The following is a 21,236-nucleotide window of genomic DNA, read 5'->3' on the forward strand; positions in this document are numbered from 1 at the left end:
ACTGGCTTTATGATATGCCATTTAAAACAGAATAAAAGCATTGCAATAATTAGTATCTTTTGTATATGGGCATTTCTTTGCCTACTAATCTATAAAATTTCTATGTTTTATAAATAAAAGCAACACCTGGAACCAGTGGTTTCTTGGGTAAACTGTGCTTTCTTTGATTGTGCAGTGAAGTATATTCTAGTTACTTTCTTTTGCAATTTATTTGATGTCAAGAAATGTAATGGTGGAAAGCTTGGAGCATAAAAAGGAAAGAAATAATCATTGGAAAACAGCAACAAATTCATTTTGTCCTCTACATTGCCCTCTACTTTTCTCTCCCTGTCTCTTCATTTTTTAGTTCTGATTTTCATGACTACATATCTTCCTTTCTACCTCCTTTTTGTCTTTACCTATCTCTTGCTGGAAGCTTTGAACTAATATTGGGTAAAAATATGTTCCCAGGAATGGGGATATTAGGGAAGGGAATTGACATTTAATTTACTGTGTGCAGGACACTTTATACAAATTATTTTATTTACTCCATACAGAAACTCTATGAGGTTAGACTTATCTCTGTTTTACAGCTGAGGAAACTAAGGCTCAGAAAAGTTCAGTGAATTGCCTAACGCTAGAAGTACCAAGTGAAGGAGCCAGGATTCCATCCAGAAAGGATCTGAGTACAGAGAGTGTACTCAAACCTGCTACCTTCCCAGCACTCTTAGAGTTGAATCAGTCTTATGGCATTTTCACTTTTATCCCTTGACTTCTCTGCAATCTCCAAGGGGTCAGTGTCTAAATTGGAAATCAGAGAACCAAAGCAATCTATGTAGACGATGTGTGTGGTTGAGACAGCTTTGAACACTATTTTGAAGCCAATATTAAAGCTGATTCCCAAAAAGAGCCTATTTATTGAATCACTGCATGTAGTCACACCTTGGATTTTCTTTGGTGGTCTTCCTTCTAAGTAATGACAAAGTAAGACTAGTTTATTTTATGAGAACTGAGAAAATCACAGCACAGGGTGGTCTTAAGTTTCAGAAAAGTTTAGCTTTTGTTAATATAGATTTTCCAACCCTTAAAGTCACACTTCTATGCATAAACAAAAGTTTTAAGAGTCATATGTTTTCAATGGGCAATGAACTCCTCAGTAAGCACTCCTTGACGTTCACCATTCAGTCATGGTAACTAAATAGGTTAAACCTGTGATGAAGCTCATCGTGTTTGAAAATCAGTTACTCTCTGCCAACTTTGCCTTAAATTTAACTTTTATGAATTTTTAAACTTACCAATAATATGTGTGTTATGGAATCCCACAAACTTGCTGCTTTCTGATTAATTTTTCACTTCAAACACATGAGAATTGACTTTCTTACATTCCAATATGTATTTCCCTAGGCATAACTGGCTGAAAGGAATTAAACTCAACTAATATTTTTTTCTTTCTTTTTGGCTTGAAACATTCTCAAGGCTTTCTGAAATACAGGCTCAGGCTATATTTATAGCCAAAATAAAAAGCATTTGAATGCATATGGAATTGCAGAGGCAGATAATGATTACAGCATACATCTATTAAATGTGATACATTTAGGTTTTATTTGAATAAATTTAAATAATTAACTTAAATGCTTTATAAAATGTAGTAAGAATCAGCATGCCAGGAGCTTTCCTTATTTACTTCCCATTAAATAGAGTAAAAAATAAAAAACAAAAATAATAAAATAATGAGATTGAAAATAAAGCAGATTTCAACTTGAATTGGTTTATGGTTACTATATTTAACATTTTTAGTGAATTAATAATTACAAATAAAATCATTTCACATTTGTTTGTAAACAATGTATTTTTTTGTGTGTATATCCTAGTACTTAAAAAAAAACACATCTAGTTATTTGCTTTTTACAAGATTACTTTCCATTAGATTTCTCATTTGGGATATGTATCTCTATCAGAGACCAGTTAGGAGAGAGAAACCACACAGTAATATGAATAAAGTTTAATGTAACATATTATTAACTCTATCAGAGGATTGATGTAGTGTGGAATTGGTTAGTATGAAGTAACAAAAATACTAAAAATACATGAATAGTTGATATAAGAAACAGTTACTGCTCCTAAGACTGAGATAGACCTGGATGAAGACCTCCCATTCTCCCAAGGTTGAGCGAGATTCAGGTCTTGTTGGAGAGAGATCAGTTCCTTGAGAACAAAGAAGTCACTGTGAAACCACATCGGTGGAATTTGCCAAGCTGTTCACAGGGAGGTGTCTCACCAGAGGTATTCTGTTATAAAAACACCTGAAGGGTGTGCTGAGGGAAACTGATGGCCACTGGGTGCTGCTGGGCAGTGTGCCTGCCCAGTGAGAACATGGAAACCAGGAAACAGAATTCTTTTCCTCCTGCCATGTCTTTTCAGCACTCTCTAATGAAAGAGTTTCTTTGCCAGCTGGCAAAGAAAAAAATATTTAAAGGGTCCAGATTCATTTTTATAGAGCTGGCAAAAAGGGTGAATTTCAAATAAAGAGGTAATAAATCAATAACCAGCACAATATCAGATTTTTTAAAAAGATTAAACACAGTATGTTTTAATATTGGTGGTAGCCATATCAAATATAGTTTTTTGAAATGAACATTATTACATAATGCCATGGATTCATTTACAGGAGATTTTATTATAAACAATTATTGGAAATCAATAGTCATGTAAGATAATAATTAAGAGTAATGGTTCTACAGCCAGTTCAACTCCTTTAAGTTCCTGACTCTGCCATTTACTGTGACCTTAGGCGAGGTGTTTAACACGTGTCCATTTCCCCATCTGTAAAATAGGCTTAAAATGGCATCCGCCTTAGTTGAGTTGTTGAGAGGGTTAGATGAAGGTAGTGTAGGTAAAGTACTTATATTTGCAAATGACACAGGGTGAGGTCTCAACAAAAGGCTACTATTATTTCTTAATATTTTGTATTTATCTGACTGGAAGTTTAAAATTTTATATAATTTTATATCAACACAATTCATTTGCCAGGTATAATCCTTTGGGAGCCTGAAGTGTTTAACAACTCATGAGGTCGTGGTCTGTTGATATTCATACATGCCATTGTGATTGACAACAATTACGGTTGTAATATAGGGGGCAGGTTGTGGTTCCAAATAAGTTACATTTTTGGATTTCTTAATTTAAGTGTTGCTTAATCAGAATTCAGAATAAATATGCTATGAGTAAATGCAATTTTTAGTTAAGAGTAGGATGTAGTGCTGTTAAAATATTTTCTAAATGATCATAGCTATTATATGAAAAAGTTTTTAAAATGTGATTTATAGAAAAGCACTGCCCTTCCTTTTAAAAAATGGAATAACTTACATCATCCCTAAGTTTTAGTGTTTTTTGTACAAATAATGATGATATTGGACTTGAGTTTTTAGAACACATTAACCCAAATGGCCAGTATAAAAAATGCTAAAATTGGATGACAGTATTTGGCCAGGTTTTCAGGATCACCCACAAAACTGGATTGAAAATGGATTGCCTTAAGGCTGATTTTAGCACAGTATCTAAAAGAAATACAACTATAACTTCATAAAACTTCAAAAATATTGTAGGACTTTATTGCAGATCTCCTGAGAAGGTGGCAAAGAGGAAATTACATTTTGTCACACACAGCAGAACTTCCTAAAAATCCTCTAATCACTTTACTCTTATTACTTTCTCATTTTTCATAGGACTTGCTCCCTGTCTCTCTTCACATGTTTTAGTTTTGTAACTAAAATACTGCTTAGTAGTTACCTCCATTCTCCAGGCTCAACCTAAATATCTTGGTCTTGCTACTCCTTTGTGTGGAAAGGCCAATCCATAGAGGACAAGGAGTAAGACCTTGCACTGATTTTTAGACCAGGACACCTGTCACTAAGCCTGTTGGACAAAGTTGTGTGGGAGAAGAAGATACATTCAAAAGGGCCACATTTAAGGAAGCCCTACATATTATTCTTTTTAAAAACTCTACCCAATAGGACTATGATGAATGTAAGGCTTGAGAATTTAATCAATTATACCAGCCCTGCTCCTCCTTGAGAGAGAAGTGGAGATGAAGTATACAAGATGGGTAAGTTTATGGGTGAGTTTAGAGATTGAGAGAAATTTTATTTATCTCTAAAATCTGACAATTACAAAAATACAGTATCAACTAAAATAAAACAAAAAGGCTGTAAAAATAATTTTGTCCTTTACTTAAGGATTTTAACTTCAAACATTTGGGGAATCATTATGTAATTGAGGACTTTAGATCCTGAGGAGCTTAGACATCCACTTACAAATAAAAAATATTATTAGAAAATTTAAGTGAGGGACAGTGTACATACATTCTATTTTCATTCCAAAAGGATAGCAGTGAAGGCTAATTGTTATACTTTCTAATGTACCTTTGAACTCGACCCCTGAAAATTTGTGAATTCCCAAATTTTCAAATAACCTCATGGTTTATATTTTACCACATGCCCTCCAAAGTAGTCATGTATAACTGAAAAATGTGACTCCTTCAGGTCATTCATGATTCTATTAATATAGCAATAAAACCATTTATAAAGCAATTACACTAATTTTGCTGCAAAAAACTCTACATGACATTATAGCAGTTATTATAGCTTATAATATTAATTTTAAGCTTATCAGAATCTGTAAAACTAAAGCATCAGTAATAATGGCAATTTAATTTTTTGAAAAAATAATTTCAACCTTTAGATTCAAGGGGTACATGTGCAGGTTTGTTACATGGTATATTACATGACACTGAGGTTTGGGGTACAAATGACCCCATTAGCACACCATGGAATACTACACAGGTATAAAAAAAGGACAGTGGTGGCCAGGCACCAGTGGCTCACACCTGTAATCCCAGCACTTAGGGAGGCCAAGGTGGGTAGATCACTTGAGGTCAGGAATTTGAGACTAACCTGGCAGATATGGTGAAACCCAGTCTCCACTAAAAATACAAAAAAAAATTAGCCAGGCATGGTGGTGGGCATCTGTAATCCCAGCTACTCGGGAGGCTGAGGCAGAGAATTGCTTGAACCCAGGAGGTGGAGGTTGCAGTGAGCTGAGATCACGCCACTGCAGTCCAGCCTGGGTGACAGAGTGAGACTCCATCTCAAAAATAAAACAAAAAACAAACAAACAAAAACCAGAAACAAAAAACAAAAAACCCAAGGACAGTGGTGATTCTGAGTGAGAATTTCTATTTTGCAATGCAGGTACAGAGTAGGTGAGAGCAATGATAAAACATATTTCACAGCAGGTAAGGTTGTTTCAAAACTGTTCAACAAGGGCCTCTTGACTTGCTGAGGCAGCCACATTGACCTTTATGGAAGAAGCAGCTGATGGAGATAAGTCAGGGTAAAATAATAACATGCACATGGAAGGATAGCAGAAGGCGGGTAGTTTGCAAAGAAATATGTTATTAAGGTATATCATGAATGATAGCTATCCTTATGCTCTGAGCAATTAATTTTGCATCTCCTAAAATGTCTCCAACATATTTGTTCATTAATTATTACTAATAAACATATATGTTAGAAGCTCTGCATTTCAGATTGAAAATCCTCAGTACATTTTCAAAGGCCCAAAATAGTTTGCTCTTATTCTTCAGCATTGTAGTTGCTGCCATGTTGAAACCAATCTCCTGATTTTCTATACCTTTAACCAACTCTTTCTCATGACCTACAATGGGGTCCGCAAAATCTTCACCACTCACTTTCCATGCAGCTCTTATAATGGGCATCATTCTATCCTCTCCAGATGGAAGCCTGCCTCCAACCACATGGCTTTCTAAAAATTTCACTTTTCACATTTTGCCTCACCCACTAAGGATTTAATGTTCATCAATCATTTAGCAATGTTGTAACATAAGCATGTTTTAATTTTTCCAGCCATTGGCATCAGTGTTTAGCTCTTTTCCATAGTATGTATGTCATCAGAACTTGGTTTGGAAGGCTAAGAGAGTGTCATGATGTTAGGGGAAAGGAACACCATGTTAATTGACACTCAGACATGAAAATGGCTTGTGCATATTTGATGTATTAGTGGAACCTTAAATTCAAAGTTATGGGAAGCAATATATTGCTACGCTTTTGGCCAAAACATTTATTAAACCAGACTCAAAAGAGATATACCATGATCCACATTTTCAGATATCTCTGCCAAGGAAATCTGGCCTCTTGGTGCCCTGAATTTTGCAGAAAGGTAAATAAACCTGGATTAATTACGCTGTTGGCTACATTACCTTAAAGTTGGGATCAGTTTGGCTTTGGCCACCTGAAAATTTGTGTTCTCTTTCCCTCGTGTATTCCCACTAAGACAGTTTTTTCTAACAATTTTCATTCTGGTCTGAATGTTATTTTAACCTTCTTTATGTGTTTCTTTAGCTTGGGAGGATAACATATGTATAAGGTTATGGTCCAAAGATGCTACCTTTCTAGTTTGCTTCAAATTATGTAAGGCTATATGTTTTTTCAAATGAAAAAAAAATATTTCCACATGATAAAATATGTTCCTGTATCTGTACTAGGAATGTACCACCTATAGCTTTACAGACACGTTTCTACAGGCCCCTGACTTTTTACCCAAGTAAAATTTATTATTTTGCTCATAATTTTGCACAGGTTAAAGCCCATATAGAAATAATATTACAAATTACTCTTTCTTATATCCAGTGAAAAATATGGTGAAATTATTCACATTGTAGAGCCATTAGGAAATTTGGTATTTGTTTTCATAATTTATCTCAAATTCATATTTCATCCCAAACAGTAACGGCATACTGCAGCCGAAAAAATTTGTTTAGATGAAATGTAGGTGCAGGCATGGGTATAATTACGGAAAGAAAACTCACTAGCATTATTCTAAACCACTGTCTCACTAGGGCATGTTTTCTCACATCCACCTACTTTATTCAATACCAAGAATTTATGCATTCGTTCATTCCCATAGTAACAACTAGTGGATGGTTTTATATTCAGGGATATTTTCCTCAAGAAACACATTTATTTCTCTTCTTTTTTTCTTTGTCATTCAGATCAAAATGTCAATAAATAAATTTCAGGATTTCAGAAATGTCACTATTTACATTCAAAATGGAGGAATATATTGAAAAAGTAGATGCTTACTAGTAGGTTAGATTCTATTTAGTGAACCAACCTCCATGTATATCGGGTTGTAATTTCTGTCTAAGCCAAAACCAAATTATTATAGGTCAAGTCCTTTCATAGCTGCTGGCAAATTGTGAAAACAAAAAAAATTAATCCCAAATATAAAAGACTAATGCATAAGGAAATGTAAGGTAAGAGGTACTCCTCCTCTAGCTCTGAAAAAGGAAAGTATTTAGGCACGCGTTTGCTATTCAACATTCAATAAACTTTGGTTTTTGAGCATCTTTTGCAGGTCTGAATGGTCTTTGATGCTTTGGGGTTTTATATTAAAACAGGAAAATCCTTTTCTTTCTCAAAGTGCTTACAATAAACTATTTCAAGGATGTTCCAAAAATATTTTGGATATCTTCCCCCAGTATAAGTATGAGCCTAAGAAGGTCCAAATAAAGCAAGAACTTATTAAGTATCTACTGTGGAGAAAGTACTATGCTTGCAACTTTTGGTAGTGACATAATTTTAGTTCTTTGTGGGGATGATTGTCTATTTTATCATCATTATTTTCAGCAGCATCATAGCTCTGTGGTCATTATTCCTGTGCTTCTTATATATTCAATTATATATTCATGTTCCAGGCTCATGAATCAGTGTAATTGATTAGATGGCACAAGGTTGCTACCTAATTGCAGTATCGGTTTACAAGATATGTGTAGTGTCACAGCTTGGGGTGTTGGTGTTACATATTGCCTCCAATACCAGTAGCTTTAACCACTCCTTTATATTGTCCCTTCTTATTACTCTAAATAGAATATTAAGTTCTCAAATGAGCTCATTATCAGGGCAGACATTCAACACATGTTCTTGACAAAAGTGTGAAACGATTTATGTTTTTCATAACTACTTAGAACAGATGAGGGTAACTAGTAAGAATTACATGGTAACCTTCATGTAACTAGTAGATAAGACTGAATTAATGGAGACCATCCCATAATATCCCTTTTTTGGAGGAAGTACAAAGCCCTGTGACTTTTCAGAAAAATTGTGTAAGTGGAAATGGCAGCTTTTGAAGCTCCAAGAGAAGAATTATAAAACTTGAGAGTTAGAATGGCGGAAATTCATGTTAGGGTCCGGAGGCAATTTGTGTAGGCACTTTTAGTCTATCTTGTGGGAACATTGTCCGTAAATAAGACCTCCCTTAGCAATTTCCATTACTGAGAATAATTTCAACAAAATCAGTGACAATGGTCTCTTAATATAGATTTTTGTTTTTTGTGTGTTATGGAAAATGAATGCAGAATTTGGGGAAATTTTTATATTGTCAACACATAGAAATTTACCGACTAAAGTTGGTTGTCATTCTTTTACGTATTTTGATGAAATATAATTTTAGGTAGAGTTCAAGTCGGGAGAGGAAAATACTGATATTCCTCACAAAACTATATAAATAGAAAGTAATGATGTAATCCCAGGTAATTAATATCTTTTGCCATCTCAATTTACCTATTAATGACAGTTAAATAATAAAGTGTCAGGACTATAGTTTACATTGTTCATTTAAACATTTATTCAATATTTGCTTATCAAATATTTGTTAAGTTCCCTCTTTGGAAAAGATACTGGATTAGGTAGTAGAGATACAACAATAATTAAGCCAGCCGGGCGCGGTGGCTCACACCTGTAATCCCAGCACTTTGGGAGGCGGAGACGGGCGGATCACCAGGTCAGGAAATCGAGACCATCCTGGCTAATACGGTGAAACCCCGTCTCTACTAAAAATATAAAAAATTAGCCGGGCGTGGTGGCGGGCGCCTGTAGTCCCAGCTACTCTGGAGGCTGAGTCAGGAGAATGGCTCGAAACCGGGAGGTGGAGCTTGCAGTGAGCTAACATCGTGCCACTGCACTCCAGCCTGGGGGACAGAGCAAGACTCTGTCTCTAGATAGATAGATAGATAGATAGATAGATAGATAGATAGATAGATAAATAAATAAAATAACTAAGCCATTTGTCCCTGTTTTCAAGAAATTAGTAGGAGAAAAAAATAGATACGCAGATGAGAAATGTTTAAAGTGTTGTGGGTGAAAAAAGAGGAAGAAACAGCCTAGGAGAGTCAGATAAATCTTCAGAGAAGAGGTAAAATCTACCCTGTGCCTCAAAGGGCAAAGAAAATGAACAGAATCAGACAACAGGACCAATGTACAAAGGTGTGGAAAATAAAATGGTGTCTTTTAGGAGCAATGGAAACCTAGTGTAACCTGAGGACAGGAAAAATGAGGACCCAAGTGACATGGTGATGGATGAAGATGGAAAAAATATATATGGTTAAAGACTTGTTTACTATATCAGGAAGCCTGGACTTGATCCTGCAGATAATGGGAAACCAGTAGAGATATTTAAACACTAATGGTGATTTTTAAAAAACTCAGTGTGTTTAAAAGGGAATAGATAGTGCATTATCTCTTTTTTACCTCTCCTTGATTTTGTTTAAGTGGGCTGCTATGGGAATCCTTAGAGTATCATTTTTTAAAAATTAAAAAAAAATTATTATACTTTAAGTTCTGTGATACCTGTGCAGAATGTGCAGGTTTGTTATACAGGTATAGATGTGCCATGGTGGTTTGCTGCATCCATCAACCCATCATCTACATTAGGTATTTCTCCTAATGCTATCCCTCCCCTAACCCCCTACCCTCTGACAGGCCCCAGTGTGTGATGTTGCCCTCCCTGTGTCCATGTGTTCTCCTCGTTCAACTCCCACTTAGGAGTGAGAATATACGATGTTTGATTTTTTGTTCCTGTGTTAGTTTGCTGAGAATGATGGTTTCCAACTTCATCCATGTCCCTGCAAAGGACATAAAATCATCCTATTTTATGGCTGCATATTATTCCATGGTGTATATGTGCCACGTTTTCTTTACCCTGTCTATCATTGATGGGAATTTGCTCCAAGTCTTTGCTATCATGAATAGTGCTGCAATAAACATACGTGTGCATGTGTCTTTATAGTAGAATGATTTACAATCCTTTGAGTATATACTCAGTAATGGGAGGCTGGGTCAAATGGGATTTCTGGTTCTAGATCCTTGAGGAATTGCCATACTGTCTTCCACTATGGTTGAACTAATGCACACTCCCACCAACAGCGTAAAAGTGTTCCTATTTCCCCATATCGTCTGCAGCATCTGTTGTTTCCCGACATTTTAATGATTGCCATTCTAACTGGCATGAGATATCATCTCATTGTGGTTTTGATTTGCATTTCTCTAATGACCATTGATGATGAACTTTTTTTTTCATATGTTTGTTGGCCACATAAATGTCTTCTTTGAGAAGTGTCTGTTCATTTCCTTCACCCACTTTTGGATGGGATTATTTTCTTTCCTTGTAAATTTGTTTAAGTTCCTTGTAGATTCTGGATATTAGCCCTTCGTCAGATGAATAGATTGCAAATTTTTTTTTCCCATTCCTTAGGTTGCCTGTTCATTCTGATGATAGTTTCTTTTGCTCTGCAGAAGCTCTTTAATTTTGTTAGATTCCACTTGTCAATTTTGGCTTTTGTTGCCATTGCTTTCTGTGTTTTAGTCATGAAGTCTTTGCCCATGCCTATGTCCTGAATGGTATTGCCTAGGTTTTCTTCTAAGGGTTTTATGGTTTTAGGTCTTATGTTAAAGTCTTTAATCCATCTTGAGTTAATGTTTATATAAGGTGTAAGGAAGGGTTCTAGTTTCAGTTTTCTGCATATGGCTAGCCAGTTTTCCCAACACCATTTATTAAATAGAGAATCATTTCCCCATTGCTTGTTTTTGTCAGGTTTGTCAAAGATCAGATGGTTGTAAATGTATGATATTATTTCTGAGGCCTTTGTTCTGTTCCATTGGTCTACATATCTGTTTTGGTACCAGTACCACGCTGTTTTCCTTATTGTAGCCTTGTAGAGAAGCAAGAGCAACCAAATTCAAAAGTTAGTGGAAGACAAGAAAGAACTAAGATTAGAGCAGAACTGAAGGAGATAGAGACATGAAATCCTGCAAAATATCAATGAATCCAGGAGCTGGTTTTTTGAAAAGATTAACAAAGTAGATAGACTGCAAGCCAGGCTAATAAAGAAGAAAAGAGAGAAGAATCCAATAGACACAATAAAAATGATAAAGGGGATATCAACACTGATCCCACAGAAATACAAACTACCATCCAAGAATACGATAAACACCTGTATGCAAATAAACTAGAAAATCTAGAAGAAATGGATATATTCCTGGACACATACACCCTCCCAAAACTAAATCAGGAAGAATTTGAACCCCTGAATAGACCAATAAGAAGTTCTGAAATTGAGGCAGTAATTAATAGCCTACCAACCAAAAAAAGCCCAGGACCAGATGGATTCACAGCCGAATTCTACCAGAGGCACAAAGAGGAGCTGGTACCTTTCCTTCTAAACTATCTCAAACAATAGAAAAAGAGGGACTTCTCCCTAACTCATTTTATGAGGCCAGCGCCATCCTGATTCCAAAATCTGGCAGAGACATAACAATAAAAAAAAGAAAATTTCAGGCCAAGGTCCCTGATGAACATCGATGTGAAAATCCTCAATAAAATACTGGCAAACCAAATCCAGCAGCACATCAAAAAGCTTATCCACCACTATCAAGTCAGCTTCATCCCTGGGACTCAAAGCTGGTTCAACATATGCAAATTAGTAAACATAATCCATCACATAAACAGAACCAATAACAAAAACCATTTGATTATCTCAATAGATGCAGAAAAGGCCTTCAATAAAATTCAAAACCCTTCATGCTAAAATCTCTCAATAAACAAGGTATTGATGGAACATATCTCAAAATAATAAGAGCTATTTATGACAAACCCAGAGCCAATATCATACTGAATGGGCAAAAGCTGGAAGTGTTCCCTTTGATAACTGGCACAAGACAAGATGCCTTTTCTCACCACTCCTATTCAACATAGTATTGGAAGTTCTGGCTGGGGCAATCAGGCAAGAGAAAGAAATAAAGGGTATTCAAATAGGAAAAAAAGCAAGTCAAATTGTCTCTGTTTGCAGATAACGTAATTGTATATTTAGAAAACCCCATTGTCTCAGCCCAAAATCCTCTTAAGCTGATAAGCAACTTCAGCAAAGTCTCAGGATACAAAATCAATGTGCAAAAATCACAAGTATTCCTATACACCAACAACAGACAAATAGTGAGCCAAATCATGAGTGAACTCCCATTCACAAAGAGAATAAAATATTTAGGAATACAACTTACAAGGGATGTGAAAGACCTCTTCAAGGAGAACTACAAACCACTGCTCAAGGAAATAAGAGAAGACACAAACAAATAGAAAAACTTTTGTTTTTTGTTTTTTGTTTTTGTTTTTGTTTTTGTTTTTTTTGAGACAGAGTATTGCTCTGTCACCCAGGCTGGAGTGCAGTGGCGCGATCTTGGCTCACTGCAAACTCCGCCTCCTGGGTTCATGCCATTCTCCTGCTTCAGCCTCCCGAGTAGCTGGGACCACAGGCGCCCACCACCATGCCCGGCTAATTTTTTTGTAGTTTCGGTAGAGACGGGGTTTCACTGTGTTAGCCAGGATGTTATCAATCTCCTAACCTTGTGATCCGTCGGCCTCGGCCTCCCAAAGTGCTGGGATTACAGGCGTGAGCCACCGTGCCTGGCCACAAATGGAAAAACATTCTATGCTCATGGATAGAAAGAATCAATATCATGAAAATGGCCATACTGCTCGAAGTAATTTATAGATTCAATGCTATTCCCATCAAGCTACCATTGACTTTCTTAATAGAATTAGAAAAACTACTTTAAGTTTCATATGGAACAAAAAAGAACAACTATATAATTTCCACTCTTGGGCTTCAGCCCTTTGGCTTTTTCTATATAGCTGAAGACGGCCGATATAGCCTGGGAACCATGGGGATATGTAGGAGGAATAAAAACTTAAACTTAAAACACACGAACAGTTCCAACTATGATGGCCAAACTAGTTTCTGTGGGCATGAGTTTTTAAAATTATTTGCAAAGCTGACTTAAGAAATATTTTTGACATATTTAGATAAAAGTATCTGGGTAGAACATCAAGTATCATTTTACTGAGTGTCCAAGTCTTTGAAATAATGTAAATATTCTTGTGTATTGTAAAATACTTGGATTAATTGATATTTTGAAACTTACCTCTTCTGGGTCATGAAAAGGTTTGGTTGGTACTCTAGTTTGAGATAAAATATTTCATGTTTTCTTTCTTTCTCCATTGTCCTGCTATAAACTTCTTATGAATATGTATAATTAAAATTTTAGGTACTTGATGTTGATTAAAATACCTATATTCAATAGGTTGAAAACATTTATCTTTTTAAAATAAACTGATAGTAAAATATCTCCACAATTTGCCCAAAGTTGGGGGTGGAAATGGGACTAAAAGAAGATAATTAAATATACATGAATATACATATATAATATATACTTTACATATTTAATATAAAATGTATAATATGATATATTTAGAATTTTTCAAGCAATGAAACAAGAAGCCTCTGAGTTGTCAAAAGTTGTTTCATGAAATATGAGTCCATAATCAAATAAATCTGTTAATGACAAATTATTGTTTCATTTCCCCTTTCTTATTAAAACATAACACATATTAGTACTTTTAAGTCTTCTAGAACTTCTGCCATAAAGAAACCCATTAAACTTGCTTAACCTTATACTTCCAAACGTATTCATGTTTTGAACCCCTTTGTTCACCAGAACATGTGTTAATCTCTCATGGGACCCTTGTATTCTAAGGAACATTTTCTGAGAAAAGTTGACATAGAATATAGGTAAATATAATTTCCTGTGCAAACAGAGGTGCACATTCATGCATGCAATAAACACATACATTACCCCTGATTAAGTGAAATAGGCTGTCTTGACATAGATGTATACTTGGAAGTTTTACAACTGAATACAGTGCCTGGAACACACTAGTCATTCAATAAATATCCACTAAAATGAGCTAATTTTATATGTAAGTATAAAGTATGCATATAAGTATGTAGACACTTCACTTTCTCCCTCTCTCTCCCTCCAATGGCCAGTTCCTATAGCACTTCCTGAAGTTACTTTTGCCTGTGTTCAGATAAAGTGAGTTATTATGATCTCTTGTAATTAAAACTCTGTGCTGGGCATAGTTCAACTTGCTGTGTTACAGCATGGAGCTTCTTTTGGTGGTTGTAAAACACTCCTTAGCCCTGAAACCCTACCACACTGAAATAGGTCATGTAGTCATTAACCATCAAAGGTTTGTTTTCTCAATGTTACATTACCTCTGTCCGTGTTGAAGAAGGCATTAGTCTTCAGGGCCCACTGCTCTTCCTGGGTCTCACAGTTGTTTTCACCATTCTGTGCACTGATGACATTTTTTTTTTCTCTTAGAGTTTTATCACTCCAGAGTTTATAGTTGTACTTCTCATTTTTCATGGGAACTCGTGCTTAAGTCCACTTTCTATTTTTTGAAATTTAAAAGATATCTACTATCTTTTTCTATGTTGTCTTATCTCCCATGGCTTTTCCACAAGCTCATTGAACAAACATTTTTTAGTGCCTAGTGATTTTTGAAACTGTAGAGGTGAACTAGAGACTATCCCAAATGGGTTTCATGTTCTCATAATAGAGTATTCACAAAACCAGTACTCACAGTTCTGTGTGAAAGTTGGTATGCTCCAAGGATGCTCAGGAAGCACTGTTATCTCAGCGGAGTCATCTCAGTGTAGTCACAAAATAACCTCAGATTCCTCGGCCTTTCTTTCTCCACCACATACTTGAAAAAAAAATCATTTATTTTTGTCTCACCAAATCACAATTGGGGAAAAATCACACAACTGACTTGGTGAATTTCATTTTAAATTTTGTGATTACAAACTGCAAATGAATTCTCAACAACTTTCACTGATTCTTCCATGTCTTTCTTTGGACTTAATTTGGAATCCTTTAAGAAAATGTTTACCGGTTTTTCTTCTCTCCCTAAACGTCTTTCTTCTCTCACCTATTAAGTACTCTCAATTGATTTTGCCTCATTTGTTTTTTACAAAATAGAAGTTCCTATAATAACTCCCTCATCTGCCCACCACCAAATGTCTAGGCTTCCTACATCTGTACTATCTTCACCTTCCTTCTTCCTGTGAACTTGGAGGAGGTGTGCCTCCTTCCATCAAAGGTCAGTGCCTCCACTTTTGCCTTGTATAGAAATTTATCTCTACTATTGCTTCTTTATTCTGCATAGTTAATCTCTCTGTCTCTGCTGGAACATTCCTATCAGCTTAAACATCTGATATATACCATGTTGAAAAACAAAAGACGGAGGAGGAAGAGGAAGAGAAGAATGGAAAGGAACCTTGTCCTTTAAGCACTCCTTCTAACTACCAAACCATTTCTCTGCCCTGTGTCATATCCATTTTTATTATAAGGGATGTATACACTCCACCTCCACTTCCTCACCTCTTCTTCATTCTTCACTATCCTCCAATCTATCTCCATTTTCATATCTTCATTGGTGTGAATTATTTCATTAGAGTTAATAAACTATTTTTCTATCCTCATCTTATTAGACCTCTTAGCAATATGCAATGTGACATCTAGGTTCTTCTCAAAACCCTCTTTACCTTGGCTTCTGTGCCTGTTCTATCTTCCTACCACACTGGCCTACCGCAATCATTTCATTCTTCTTTGATAGTCTCTTTGACTATTGTTATTCTTCAGGATTTGGCTCTCCTTATGTGATCTCATCCATTTCTATGGCTTTACATTTTTCTTTTGCGTCATGAGCCCCATAAGCATCAGATTCATATCCACTCACCTACTTAAATATATTATATTACCATCTCAGTTTAGAAAGCATCACAAGGTGGCCTTATTTGGCATTTCATTGCACTCATTACATGTGTAGAAATGTCCCTTCTAGACCATCATCTTCCACTAAGTGTCCAGGACTTGCTTAAGGCTTATTAGTCCCTGGGATATTGCAAAATGATTTGTCTATATGTTCATATGGGGTAAGTCAAAAAAGGGTCAAACAAAATCTGAAGGACCAACAGGTGTCACTTCTGCAGAGCAGTGGCTTGGAGAAGTGCCAGATACTATTGAAGAGATGCTTTTATTAGTCGTTGATGAAAAGGACAGCTTGCATAATATCAGGGCACAAGGGATGGATAGTGATTGCATAAAGGTAGACCAGCGCACTTATCAGATGATGACTTCTACATGGCTCTTAGGTACCTAAGCAATGTTCCTCCCTGTGGTTCTTTGCTGAGCTAGTCCCCATTCTTGTCCATGTGGCCCATTCAGATTTATCCCTCTGAACTATACCACCAACTCTCTTCACTTCTTTGTTCCATTTTCTCCCAGGGAATCTCTTCTTTTCTGGCCACAGAATGGCATGGCTGTTTGAATACAGGGTATGAAGAGGAGAAAAGTAAAAATCAGATAATACGTCAAATTATTATTCTAGCAAGATATCTGCATTAGACAGCTCATACTGCCATAATGAAATACCATAGGTTGGGTGATTTAAAACACAGAAATTTATGTTCTCATAGTTGAAGAGGCTAGAAAGTTCAAGATTAAGCTCCAAGAGGGTTCAGTCTCTGGTAAGGGCTCTTTCTGCCTTACAGATAGCTGCTTTTTTCCCTTTGCCTGTGGAAAAAAGAACCACAGGGAGCTCTTTTCCCTTTGCCCTCGCATAGTGGAGAAAGAGGAATCTCTGCTTTCTCTTCCATTTTTATAAAGAATCAGTTCTATAGGATCCATTTTTACAACCTCACTTAACCTGAATCGCCCCTTACAGGCCTTATCTCCAATATTGTCATGTGGAGGCTTAGGGTTTTAACATGTGAATTTGGAGTGGGGGATACAATTCAGTCCATAGCAATATCTAATAGGAATCTCAAGGTTAAACATGTCTAACACAGATTACCTGATTCTCCTGGGTTCCAACATCCTCATCCATAAAATCTCCCTTTCACAGACTTTTTATCAAATTGAGTAATCAGCACAATTATCTAGCCACTTGCTTAAGCATAAAACATGGAGTGATTTGTCCACGAGTATTTTTATTTTTTTACTGTGCATCATCAAAGCAAAGAGCAAGACCTATTGCCTCCATCTTCATAGAATTTCTTGAATTTCGTCACTTATCCATCTCTACAGTCAATACCTTAGTGTATGCCACCATCATCTGGAATGCTAGCCTCTATAATGGTGTGCCTGCTTCCAATCTTGTTTTGTCATAATCCATTCCTCATAGCCAGCGTGATTTTATTAAAATGTTCATCAGATTAATACATGCACCTGAATGAAACCTTTTAGTGAATTTTATTGCACTTAAAATATAATCCTATTGCCTTACCTTGGCCTACAAGACCCTGGCAAAATCTTTGAATGTTATAGAAATTGATTGATTGATTGATTGATTGTGAGAGAGAGTCTCCCTGTGTTCCCTAGGCTGGAGTGCAGTGGCATGATCTCGGCTCACTACAACCTCTACCCTGCTGGGTTCAAGGGATTCTTCTGCCTCAGTCTCCTGAGTACCTGGGATTACAGGCACTCGCCACCAGGCCAGGCTAATTTTTGTATTTTTAGTAGAGATGAGGTTTAGCCATGTTGGCCAGGCTGGTCTCAAACTCTTGACCTCAAGTGATCCGCCCACCTCGGCCTCCCAAAGTGCTGGGATTATAGACATGAGCCACTGTGCCCGGCCTATTATAGATTTTAAATGAGGGAGAATATTTAAATCTGTTTTGTGAGAAATGGCAATTGGAAACGGTAGAGAAATTAGGAGAAAAATTAAGCTGGTGACAGGAAGAGATATACAGAGTCTACTGATATAATCATGAAGAGAATTTATAAGGATCAAAACAAAGGCTGTGGATATGGAGAAGAATAAATATATTGAGGGGTGTTTATGAGATATATAGGAAAAGAGAAGCCAAGACTCAACTGATGTGATGGTGGGAGGTAGTAGTCTCTTCCCAGGCTTCTCACTCTAGTATGTGAGGGATGTAATGTCATTCACTTAGACAGAGATTTGGGAGGAGGGGGAAGTTATAGAAGAGTAGATTAGTTCTTTTGATACAAAATAAGTTTGAGAATCCTTGGAAAATCAAAATGCATCCTGTTTATTTGGTTGTTGGACATAGATTTATGGGACCTGAGATATAAAGATTTGAGAATCAGAAAGGGTTCAAAGACCAGAAGCTAGAAACTCTGATTACACAGTTTCAGTGTATACTGGAGGATCAGGAGTCAATTTGAAAGATGAAGTGGATGGAAATGTGAGTGGAAAAGCAGTCTATTGGAAAGCTGTGGAATGAGTAAAGGATGATGGCTAATATTGCAAAACAAATCAAATATATAGGAACTAAAAAGTGTTCTTTGAATTTGCAACCAGAAGTTGGTAATGCATTTTAAGAGCAGTTTGGATGACGTTGTAGGGATAGCAGCTGGATTGCAATGTCTTAAGGAGTGAAAGAGGGTTAATTTTATTTTCACGTTGCTTAGGTGAAAAGGAAGAGAGCTAGGGTGTTAGCTAGTGGTGGCATACAATCAAGGGAAGATTTTGTTTTTACAGTTGGAAGACAAGTAGCCAATAATGGATACACCTAAAAACAAAGCAACCAAATCAACTAACAAGCAATAAAACAGGAGAAGAGGATAATAGGGGATAGGTTGAGTCCCACAGAGCAATATAAGGAGGAACTTAATCAAGCAACACCTCTCTTCAAACCTGTCCTAATCTCTCTACCAGTCAACATAGTAAAATGGAGGCCCATATAATTATTATTTGTTGAATAGAGCTTTATATTTTCTATAAAGTTAAAAACTAAATGGTGTATGTGTGTTTTATTTCCAAAAGACTTAAGTTAATCTTGCCTTTGACTTGTGTATGGCTTATGACTGATGAGTTATAAAAGCCAATTTCTTTCCTTATTGATGGGTGGTCCTGGGTAGATAAAACTTGAGTAACTCCTGCAGTGGCATTATTCCCTGACCTCCTTCCTTTACAAACAGAACTCTATATGACTGTCATAAGTTAAACTATAAAGGTTTCAAAATACATTGCCACCTCTGTGCTGTGCACTCCTTATGTCCTAAACACTCCAGCTACAGCATGTTTTTCTTTTTGATTTTTTATTAGATCTTTGACACTAACTTTTTCTCTACGATTCAGGTTCTTTTTATTTGACAATGTAGGCTCATTATAGGAGCAATTGAAAAGCTCACCTAATTAAAATTCACAGGTCATAAAATTTAATTCAGTGGTAAGGCTAATTTTCCTCTAAGCTATTGAATATCAGTGATTACTTTTTCAGTGGGAGTGAGGACAAAGACCATTTTCATCTCTTTGATTGTTAATATAAATTAGCCCCAACCAAAAAACTCAATTGAAAGGTGTAGGAAATATCCTAAGTATGGACGAAAACTGCTCTACACTAGATGGTGAAGATTCTGTCCTCTACAAATATGAGATAACTTTAAAAGAAAGTGTTATATGTAATCTTTCAAGAACTAAGTGGATGGGCCCTAATCATCTTAGAAATAGTTCACTGCTTAGAGATTTCACTGGATGGCATTGTTCTGGTGATCTGAAGAGTTAAATGCACTTTTGCTTTGGGGAGAGAGTCTGAGTTAGAGGAAGGAATACTTGAGAAGAGACACTTGAGAATTGTGAATCTTTACTTTCTCTGTGTCATGAGTGTTATCCAATCATGCTAGGTATATTTGACTAGGGATATAAGACTATGCATCTATCCCTTTATTTGATTCTAAAACAAAACTGAAAAACAGGTAATTTTTAATAGATGGAGGTAATTTTTTGCTAGAGGTGAAATCAATTTACAAGTTACCAGCCCCCATTCCACTGCCCTCCACAGACATGGCCCATTGTAATGTTGTGGGAACCCATTGTGTCCTTTTGCTCCTTTTTCTTTGTGCATTAGTCGAAATTACACAGCATATACAGTTTATTTTGATTTTAGAAACTCATCATAATGGAAAAATTTTGGGCTTATGGTTAAAATATTACCATCATAAAATTTTAAGAGTTTTTGTGTTTTGTTTTCCTTTGTTATTTTAAGTAAAATGAGTTGGGTTTTAATAGGCATCCTAAAAGTTTGATGGTGCTTAACAAGACCATAAGAACCAAAGCTTAGACAACATAGTGAGACATCATGTCTACGAAAACTTAAAAACATAAAGCCAGGCATGATGATACATACCTATAGTCCTAGCTACTCAGAAGGCTGAGACAGGGTAGATCTCTTGAGCCCAGGAGTTCGACGCTGCAGTGAACTATGATTGCACCACTGGATTCCAGTCTTGGTGACAGAGTGAGACTATGTCTTTTAAAAAACAAACAAACAAACAAACAACAAAAATAACCAACTGAGTGTATATTTTGGAGATCAGTTGATTGGCTTCCTTCAGAAAAATACATCTCATTTAAATTTATGTGATATGAACCAGGAGCTCAGCATCAAATCCCAGGGCATTTTTGGCATATTGTCTGATGGTTTATGCAAGTTATTTATTTTGAGAGGGTCTTGCTCTGTCACCCAGGCTATCACGGCCATGGTTCACTGCAGCCTTGGCATCTTGGGCTCAAGTGATTCTCTTGCTTCAGCCTCAAGGGTAGCTGGGACCACAGACACATGCCACCACAACTGGATAATTTTCTGAAAACAACTTTGCAGAGTTGGGGTCTCACTATGTTGCCTAGGTTGATCCTGAACTCCTGGGCTCGAAGAATCCTCCCACCTCAGCCTTCCAGAGTGCTGGGATTAGAGGTATGAGTCACCATGCCTGGCTATATAAATTTTGGATAATCTATGGTAGCTTGCCAGGGATATCCTCAGGTAATACCTTAGGCCCAGATAAGAAGGGTCCTTTCCCTGAGCCCCACACATTAGCATTTCCTACATATCCTCAATAAGCAAAAGTAAATTACTTAAAGAATAGATGAGGCCATTTCTTCTTGGTTGTGTGACTGGTGGCCAGCTGTGGCACCACCATTTCAGTTCCCCATTTGCAGCATCTTGGAGTGGCTGTATTAGAAAGAAAAAGTTT

General features: G+C 36.4%; 1 pseudogene; it reads right to left on the reverse strand.

Annotated features, from left to right (window-relative positions):
- Positions 1 to 14,597, reverse strand: part of LOC111554952 — a 28,408-nt pseudogene extending 13,811 nt beyond the window's left edge.
- Positions 14,598 to 21,236: the final 6,639 nt, after the last annotated feature.

Source organism: Piliocolobus tephrosceles, chromosome 5 (assembly GCF_002776525.5).
Source record: "Piliocolobus tephrosceles isolate RC106 chromosome 5, ASM277652v3, whole genome shotgun sequence".
NCBI classification, from domain to species: Eukaryota; Metazoa; Chordata; class Mammalia; order Primates; family Cercopithecidae; genus Piliocolobus; species Piliocolobus tephrosceles.